Here is a 10,625-nt window from a genome sequence, read left to right as displayed (position 1 = left end):
CCTATAAAAATGTGGAACTGCTGCTATTTAAAACAATTACATAGGGCTCTATTTATCACAATCTGCATTTACATTGCGGTTGTGATGCGATCATAACGATTTAACTCGCATTGCGAATTATACTCTTTTCACATGAATTTATTAAAATTGTGAAGCCGGGACAGAGCTTGCGAATAAGCTGTGTCCTGGCGAATCCCCTCCGCAGCCTTATCACTGTATTTTTCGGAAAAAATACAGTGACAAGAGCTCGCGCATGTGCCAACAGGCCGCTGTTTCCCCCCCACGTGATCGCGATACCTCCCGTGACCGCCCCCCCATGGCTCCCCCCACCTCCCGCGTCCCCCTCGCGACCCCTCACTCCCTTAATTGCACGTATCTCTGGTGATTGGGGTTCCGGTGATGTCCTCCGTGGCTCCAGTCAGCTGGTCTCCCATCCTGCATTGTGACCTGGGTAGCTCTCAGTGCATTATGGGAGACCAGCTAACTGGAGCCATGGAGGACATCACCGGAGTCCTGATTACCGGCCCTGTACTCCGGTAAGTTTTTTTTTTCACTTTTTTTTTAACAGCTGATCACTGGGGCCGGCTCTGGGCTCTGCACTGCCTGTTAGAGCAGAGCAGGAGTCCGGTAACCGAGGGAAACCGTTGATAACGCCACCTCCAGGTGGTGTTATTATCACAGGGCTTCCCCAGGTATTTTTTCACAATTTATTTTTAGTAACTTGCAGACAGATCGCTTTTCCCATTCCCATCAGCTGTGTGGTCTAAACAGGCCACACGCTGATCACTGGTAAAAAAAAAATATAAAAAAAAAAACTTAGCAGAGTCCAGGGACCAGAGATCGGGGCTCTGGTGTCCGGTGATGTCCTCCATCCGGTCAGCTGGTCTCCCATCCTGCACTGAGACCCGGTCAGCTGACCAGGTCCCAGTGCAGGATGGGAGATCAGCTGACTGGAGTCATGGAGGATATCACCAGAGGTAAGTTTAATTAACGGAGGGGGGTGTCGCGATCGTGGGGGGTGAGGCTTAACAGTGGGGGGCTGGGCTTAGCAGCAGCTGGTCGGCGCATGCGCGGGCACTTGTCATGGTATTTTTTGCGAAAACACCATGATAAGTGTGTGGAGGGGATTCGCAGGGACAGAGCTTTATCGCAAGCTGTGCCCCTGAAAGGGATTTTTAGTAAATCCTGTGATATTGGCTGAATTTGCAATGCGAATTCAGTCAGTAATATCACACTACAATCTGCATTCAATATGCGGATTGTAGTAAATAGAGCCCTTAGTGTGCTATGTACAATAAATGTTCTGTAAAATAAAAGCATTAATTTGGAGCAATTAACTGGTTAGTATTGTGTTAGCTAATGCTGTTTTTTGTTGCCATGACTCCTGGGATGCTGACATGTAGAAGACCCTTTCCCTATGGCTATAACTGAGTGATAAAGGGCTCTATTTATTAACATTATTTTTACTAAAATAAAGTGAAAAAGGGGGTTTTCACACCCTTTTCACATTATTTTAGTTTCACCTTAATTTACTAAAGGACAGTTAGAGAATAAGGGGCCTATTCATTAAACCTAAAAATTCTCTGGAGATAATTAGCTTTAGAACTCTCATGGAGTTCTACCTAATTATAGGTGGAATTCATCATTCCACCTCTCCATAAGTATCTATTCCGAAAAGCTGTCATTTTTGCGATGACAGCTTTTCGGGAAATAGATACTTTTCCCTGCCTACACTACCTTATCGCATCTGGAAACAGTGCTGCGTATGCGCTGTTACATCTGTAAAACCAGCTCATGCGCAGCACTGCCTACAGATGCGTTAAGTTTGTGTACCCCCCCGACCCTCTCCCCCCTCCGCTCACCTACCTCCCCCCCGACTTACCTGTCCGCGCAGCAGCCTCCGGCTCCGTCCTGCTGGTCTGTCATGTGGTTTCCCAGCAGACCACATGACAGATTAGAAAAACAAAAACTTTTTTTTTTTTTTCTAAACTTTCTTGTGCTCTGCTGGGGAGCACACATGTCCGACCAGCCTCCGGAGCCTGAGGATGGAGCAGAGCGCCGGAGGGACTCGTCGGGGGACCTGCACACGCGGATACAGGTGAGTCGATTCTGCTATTCGCCACCTCACAGTGGCGAATAGTAACTGCATCAAATTCCGAAAATTCATAATTTTCGGAATTTGATGAATACCACAATTTCCACATCCCCATACTAATGTATGGGGAGTGTGGAAATTAACGCAGGGGAAATTAGCAAGGAGATATCTGTGATATCTCCTGTGCTAAGTCTGTTCATGAATACCAAAATAACGTTATTTAAGGAAAATGTCCTTAAAAACGTTATTTTAGTGTTGATGAATAGGCCCCTAAATCACACATTTCTCATCCAAGCATTTCCCATAATTGTAATGGGAAATGTGATCTGCTCAGATTTACTAACCTGCAATTGTAAAAAAATAACAGAAGGAGCCTGTGTGATAACAATGCCAGCTACACATGGCGTTACGCAAGCCCCCTCCTGTCTGCAGGAGCGATGATGATGGTTTTACATCAGGGAGAGTGCTCTGTAGCTGCCCCCCTCTATGCCCCTCCCTCCGTGCTCAGCAGCAAGAAGACTGGGTAATGGACAGCTGCTTGACCCGACAGACAGCAGCTTAACCCCATCCTTGATGGGGAGGACTTGTAGTAAGGGGACGAGTGAGAAGTTTGTTGTTGATGCAGAGTCTCATGAGTGAGCTGTCAGCGGAGCAGTGCATAGTACAGCATTTCCCTGCTCAGCCCAACAAGAGCCTGCCACGCTTCTGTAAACTCCATAAGCAGCGGAGACATGCTTTACTGTATGTGCTGCCCCCGCTGACAGCTCACTGACGGAGCTCTCTTCTGGGTTAGGTATATTTCCCCTTTCCCCAGATTTTGTACCTGAAAGTGATGTAAGTGGGGGTGGGAGTATAGTTTTCTGCCCATACTGTCCACCAAAAGAAGAAAGTTTTCCCCTCGCAGGCTCGCTTCGCTCTCCACGCTTCAGGCACAGTGGCTCTCTTCACTCGCCACAAGATTATATTCTCTCTATGCCCACGTGGATGGTAGGGAATAATGTTGGACAGTAACTGATAACGTCAGGGTACATCTACGGAAGGGGATTTAGCTGTAACCCTCTCTTCTGTGCGGTCCTTGAGCTGCGCATGGTCGGTCTGATAGTGGCACATGCGCAGGAACAGACTGTCTAGCGCAGATTCGGAAAGACTGCAGTAGAAGCAGCGAAAGGGATTCACCGGGAATAGCTTTATCGTAAAATATGTACTGGCGTGTGGATTTTAATACATTCCTGTGACAATTAGAAATATTACACAATGTGACATATCCTGGCATCTACAAAAATTGGAAAGGTTAGGGCTAGCTGGGATCTGTAGTGTGCTAGTAAAGAACAATATTATTTATTTTCTTGAACTATTTAACTATTTATTAACCCCAATGAGTAAGGGGAATAGTCCTAGTGGTATCATCACAGGGCAGGTTGTTTCCTCGGAATTCCACTTCTTGAAGACTGGCCTAGGCCAGGTTGACACTATAGCAGGTAGACCCCATGCCGGGTGTCCCCCTGCTATATTGCCAACAGCCTGGCTGGTAAAGCCTAGTGCTGTTTAGTGGAAATTTCTGTGGAACCCAATGTATCCATGAAACAGCATACGTTTTGGATGGCAGCGAGATTACAGGAAGATCTGGTTTTAGAGTCTGACTGGATCTGTGTTGGGTTCCGTTTAGATTTAGAAGATCAAAGTGACCTTTAGTAAATTCACTGGTTTTTACTTAGAACCTGCCGTCAATCTGCAGCAGGTTCTACTGGTTTCTAAATTGCAGCAACCCCCACACACACGCTTAGTAAATTTAGCCCTTCATCTTATCCTCAGGGATGAATCTAGCATGTATAAAGCTTGCCATTTTGTAATCATTTATAGTTGCCTAAGTTATTGCAGCAGTTGAAGCAAACACTGTGAAAAGGAGTCCAAGTGCTACAGCAAAATGTCCACATTACAGGTGACATATGTTCTCACTGGTTGTGAGGAGGCATTTTGTGACCTATATTAAATAACCACACATCCTAAACAAATTGCAAATATAATTTAATAGTTTCCATATACTCCAGATGACTTTTAGACTCAATACATATAAGAAGAATATGATTACCATAGACAAAGAAAAGATTAGTTAAAACTGTGGGAAAATGTAGAGATGTGCTGGTCCGGATTTCTGAATTCCGAGCACACCCGAATTTATGGGTTCTGAGTAAGACTGGGTCAAGGTTCGGATTCACTTTTGTGATCCGGTTCGGTTTGGATCTGTTGGCGGTTCGGAACTCGGATTTAAAAACAGAACTTGGGTTTTGGACATTTTAGATGTTTTTATCGATTTTTATAAATTGTCATCCAAAACCAAAACATGAAGATGAATCCAGATCCAAACCCAAAAGACATGGGGCAGGATGTGCTATAAATGGCCTTTCGTTTGCGATACTATAGACGTTAGTTTAAATTAAGGGTGAGCGGGTTCGGATTTCTGAAATCCGAACCCCCCCGAGCCCCCCCGATCCGAGGCAGATCCGAGTCAGGCTCAACTTTTCCCGCCTGAATCGGATCTGAAATCGAGGCAAAACGTCATCATCCCGCCTTCCGAGTCTCGCGGGTTTTGGAACCTATATAAGGTACCCGCGTCGGCGCCATTTTCTCACTCTGCTGTGGACAGTGAAGAGGGAGGGTGGGAGTTAGGGCTGGCTGGGCTGTGTAGTGTAGTGTAGTGTAGTGCAGAGTAGTGTTGTGCTGTGCTGTGCTGCGCTGCTGTTGTCCACTACTTCAAAGTCCATAGGGGCTGGCTGTGTTGTGCTGTGCTACTGTTGTTAATAGGGGCTGTGTCCACTACTTCAAAGTCCATAGGGGCTGGCTGGACTGTGTTGTGCAGTCAGTTCTCCATAGGGGCTGTGTCCACTCCAAAATTCCTGTGCAGTGTCCCAGTCCTAAAGGGGTGCTGTAGTGTTGTCCAGGGGGTGCTCTGTCCATCAGGGGTGCTCCCGCAAGTGCTAAAAAAATTATATTTTTTGTGTGTTTGTGAATTGTGTGCGCAGTAGCCGCACGTGCATCAACAAAGTAGTGCCAAGCGTGCGCCTGTGTCATAAGTAAAGGGCCGGCTGGCTTGACCGTTAAAGGGTGCTGTAACCCCCAAAGTACACTCCAGTCCAAACCAAAAAAAAAATTATTTTCTGTGTTTGTGAATTGTGTGCGCAGTAGCCGCACGTGCATCAACAAAGTAGTGCCAAGCGTGCGCCTGTGTCATAAGTAAAGGGCCGGCTGGCTTGACCGTTAAAGGGTGCTGTAACCCCCAAAGTACACTCCAGTCCAAACCAAAAAAAAAATTATTTTCTGTGTTTGTGAATTGTGTGCGCAGTAGCTGCACGTGCATCAACAAAGTAGTGCCAAGCGTGCGCCTGTGTCATAATTAAAGGGCCGGCTGGCTTGACCATTAAAGGGTGCTGTAACCCCCAAAGTACACTCCAGTCCAAACCAAAAAAAAAAGATATTTTCTGTGTTTGTGAATTGTGTGCGCAGTAGCCGCACGTGCATCAACAAGGTAGTGCCAAGCGTGCGCCTGTGTCATAAGTAAAGGGCTGGCTGGCTTGACCGTTAAAGGGTGCTGTAACCCCCAAAGTACACTCCAGTCCAAACCAAAAAAAAAAATATTTTCTGTGTTTGTGAATTGTGTGCACAGTAGCCGCACGTGCATCAACAAAGTAGTGCCAAGCGTGCGCCTGTGTCATAAGTAAAGGGCCGGCTGGCTTGAACGTTAAAGGGTGCTGTAACCCCCAAAGTACACTCCAAACCAAAAAAATATATATTTTCTGTGTTTGTGAATTGTGTGCGCAGTAGCTGCACGTGCATCAACAAAGTAGTGCCTAGCGTGCGCCTGTGTCATAAGTAAAGGGCCGGCTGGCTTGACCGTTAAAGGGTGCTGTAACCCCCAAAGTACACTCCAGTCCAAACCAAAAAAAAAATAATTTTCTGTGTTTGTGAATTGTGTGCGCAGTAGCCGCACGTGCATCAACAAAGTAGTGCCAAGCGTGTGCCTGTGTCATAAGTAAAGGGCCGGCTGGCTTGACCGTTAAAGGGTGCTGTAACCCCCAAAGTACACTCCAGTCCAAACCAAAAAAAAAATTATTTTCTGTGTTTGTGAATTGTGTGCGCAGTAGCCGCACGTGCATCAACAAAGTAGTGCCAAGCGTGCGCCTGTGTCATAAGTAAAGGGCCGGCTGGCTTGACCGTTAAAGGGTGCTGTAACCCCCAAAGTACACTCCAGTCCAAACCCCAAAAAAAAATATTTTCTGTGTTTGTGAATTGTGTGCGCAGTAGCCGCATGTGCATCAACAAAGTAGTGCCAAGCGTGCGCCTGTGTCATAAGTAAAGGGCCGGCTGGCTTGACCGTTAAAGGGTGCTGTAACCCCCAAAGTACACTCCAAACCAAAAAAATATATATTTTCTGTGTTTGTGAATTGTGTGCGCAGTAGCCGCACGTGCATCAACAAAGGAGCAGCGCCAAGCGTGCGCCTGTGTCCCATAAGTAAAGAGCCGGCTGGCTCATTTCTTAAAGGCTGGTGTAACCCACAAAGTGCACTACTCTCCAGCAAAAATAAAAAATATTTTCTGTGTTTAGCCGCACGTATATATCAAATCGATATAACATAAATGGAGTACCAAACTTTCTCAGATAAAAATAAAATAGAGAAAGATCAAGAACCACTTCCTCCTAGTGCTGAAGCTGCTGCCACTAGTCATGACATAGACGATAACATGCCATCAACGTCGTCTGCCAAGGCCGATGCCCAATGTCATAATAGAGGGCACATACAATCCCAAATGACAAAGTTCAGGAAAATGACCTTGAAAAAAACATTTAAATCAGCTGAAGAGAAATGTAAACTTGCCAATATGCCATTTACGACACGGAGTGGCAAGGAACGGCTAAGGTCGATCCCTAGTATGTTCATGACTAGTGGTTCAGCTTCACAAGACGATGGAAGCCCTCCTCCCACTAAAAAAATCAAAAGAGTTAAGCTGGCAAAAGCACAGCGAAGAACTGTGCTTTCTAAGAAGATATCACAAATCCCCAAGGAGAGTCCAAGTGTGGTGGTGGTTGCGATGCCTGACCTTCCCAGCACTGGACGGGAAGAGGTGGCTCTTTCCACCATTTGCACGCCCCCTGCAAGTGCTGAAAGGAGCACCCACAGTCCACTTGCTGATATGCAAATTGAAGATGTCACTGTTGAAGTACAACAGGATGAGGATACTGGTGTAGCTGGCGCTGAGGAGGAAGTTGGCGAGGAGGATTCTGATGGTGATGTGGTTTGTTTAAATCAGGCTCCGGGGGAGACAGTTGTTGTCCGTGGGATGAAAAAGCCTGGGCAGAAGACCAAACATTCCACCTCTTAGGTCTGGCAATATTTCTATCCAAATCCAGACAACAACTGTCTTGCCATATGTGCCTTATGTAGAGGTGGAATAAGTAGGGGTAGGGACGTTAACCACCTAGAAACATCCTCCCTTATACGGCACCTGCAGCGCGTTCATAATAAGTTACTGTCAAGTTCAGAAACTTTGGCTAAGACCGTAAGCAGTCCAGGGACACCTAAATCCCGTTGTCCTGTTGTATCCAAGCGCCTGCAAACCACACCGTCAACTCCCTCCTCGTCAATTTCCTCCTTAGTCAGGATCGGAAGTAGTCCTGCAGGCCATGTTACTGGCATGACTGACTCTCCTATCCCGGATTCCTCTGGAGGATCCTGCATTGCTACGCCTCCTGCTGCCGCTGCTGCTGTTGCTGCTGCTGGGAGTCGTTCATCATCCCAGAGAGGAAGTAGGAACACCACTACTTTTACTAAACAATTGACCCTCCAACAGTCCTTAGCGAGGAGGATGAAGTACGACAGCAGTCATCCTGAAGCAAAACGTATAACTGAGGCCTTGACTGCTATGTTGGTGTTAGACGTGCGTCCGGTATCCGCCATTAGTGCAGTGGGATTTAGACAATTGATGGAGGTAGTGTGTCCCCGGTTCCAAATCCCGTCTAGATTCCACTTCACTAGGCAGGCGATACCGAGACTGTACAGAAACGTCAGAAAAAGTGACCTCAGTGTCCTGAAAAATGCCGTTGTACCCAATGTCCACTTAACCATGGACATGTGGACAAGTGGAACAGGGCAGACTAAGGACTATATAACTGTGACAGCCCACTGGGTAGATGTATCACCTTACGCAGCAACAGCAGCAGCGTCACCAGTCGCAGCATCTCAGAAACGCCAGCTCGTTCCAAGGCAGGCTACGCTGTGTATCACCGGTTTCAGTAAGAGGCACACCGCCGACAACCTCTTAAAGAAACTGAGGGAAATCATCGCCCAGTGGCTTACCCCACTTAGACTCTCCTGGGGATTTGTGATATCTGACAATACCACCAATATTGTGCGGGCATTACATCTGGGCAAATTCCAGCACGTCCCATGTTTTGCTCACACAATAAACTTGGTGGTGCAGAATTTTCTGAACAGCGACAGGGGCGTGCAGGAGACGCTTTGGGTGGCCCGAAAAATTTCTGGCCACTTTCGCCATTCAGCGACTGCGTGCCGAAGACTGGAGCGCCAGCAAACACTCTTGAACCTGCCCCGCCATCACCTGAAGCAAGAGGTTGTGACGCGGTGGAACTCAACCCTCTATATGCTTCAGAGGATGGAGGAGCAGCAAAAGGCCATTCAAGCCTATACATCCACCTATGACATAGGCAAAGGAGGGGGTATGCACCTGACTCAAGCGCAGTGGAGAATGATTTCCGTGTTGTGCAAGGTTCTCCAGCCCTTCGAACTTGCCACACGTGAAGTCAGTTCAGACACTGCCAGCTTGAGTCAGGTCATTCCCCTCATCAGGCTTTTGCAGAAGCAGCTGGAGAAAGTGAAGGAGGAGCTAAGACGGAGCGATTCCGCTCGGCATGTGGGACTTGTGGATGAAGCCCTTCATTCGCTTTGCCAGGATTCCAGGGTGGTCAATCTGTTGAAATCAGACCACTACATTTTGGCCACCGTACTCGATCCTAGGTTTAAAGCCTATGTGGTGTCTCTCTTTCCGGCCGACACAAGCCTGCAGAGGTGCAAAGACCTGCTGGTGAACACACTGTCAGCTGAAGCGGAACGTGACACGTCAACAGCTCCTTCTTCATTTTCTCCCGCAACTGGGGCTGCCAGGAAAAAACTTAGGTATCCTAAGCAACCCGCTGGCGGTGATGCAGGGCAGGCAGGACCAAGTTTGGACATCTGGTCCGGACTGAAGGACCTGGCAACAATTTCTGACATGTCTACTGTCACTGCATATGATACTGTCACCATTGACAGAATGGTGGAGGATTACATCGGTGACAGCATCCAAGTAGGCATGTCAGACAGTCCATACCTGTACTGGCAGGAAAAAGAGGCAATTTGGAGGCCCCTGTACAAACTGGCTCTATTTTACCTGAGTTGCCCCCCCTCCAGTGTGTACTCCGAAAGAGTGTTTAGTGCAGCCGGGAACCTTGTCAGCAAAAGGCGTAGGAGGTTGCTTCCACAGAATGTGGAGAAGATGATGTTCATCAAAATGAATTATCAGCTCTTCCAGGGAGACCAGCCTCCAGAACGTACAGAGGGACCTGTGGTGGTGGATTCAAGTGGGGACGAGTTAATACTTTGTGAGGATGAGGATGTACACACTGAAGAGGGTGAGGAATCGGTGGATGAGGAGGATGAGGATGACATCTTGCCTCCGTAGAGCCAGTTTGTGCAGGGACAGATTAATTGCCTGCTTGTTTTGTGGGGGCCCAAACGAACCAATCATTTCAGCCACAGTCGTGTGGCAGACCCTGGCGCTGAAATGATTGGTTTGTTAAAGTGTGCATGTCCTGTTTATACAACATAATTCCCAAGGACAATTCCATCTTGCACCTCTTTTTTTTCTTTGCATTATGTACAGTTTGGGGCCTAGTTTTTCAAACTGCCATCCTGTCTGCCACTGCAGTTTCACGCCTAGATGGGTCACGTGTTTGTGCCACCCACTCGTGTCGCTTAGCATAGTCATCCAGCTACCTCGGTGCAACCTTTTGGACATAAAAACACTATTGTGAGGTGTGAGGTGTTCAGAATAGACTGGAAATGGGTGGAAATTAAGGTTATTGAGGTTAATAATAGCATAGGAGCAGAAAAACCTACAAATTCTGTGATTTTAGCTGTTTTTATGCTTTTTTTTTCAAAAAAATACAGATTCAAAACACAAAACCCAGAACCCAAAACACGGAAGGGTGGTTTTGGCAAAACCAATCCAGATCCAAAACACGAAGAAAGATCCAGATCCAAAACCAAAACACAAAACACGAAAAGTGGCCGGTGCACACCCCTAGTTTAAATTACCGGATTGCTCTTTGCCGGTTTGAACAAAGAAATCTCTTGCTACTTTTCCGTTGCCGTCACTCACAGTACATTTATCACATCAAAATTATTGTAACTAGGATAACATCAAATTCAAACGAAAAAAACAAAACAAAAATTATAAAGGACCAGATTTATTACACAAC

This window comes from Taudactylus pleione, unplaced genomic scaffold (assembly GCF_031769625.1).
Source record: "Taudactylus pleione unplaced genomic scaffold, aTauple2 ptg000352l, whole genome shotgun sequence".
NCBI classification, from domain to species: domain Eukaryota; kingdom Metazoa; phylum Chordata; class Amphibia; order Anura; family Myobatrachidae; genus Taudactylus; species Taudactylus pleione.
Note: the sequence above shows the minus strand (reverse complement) of the source record.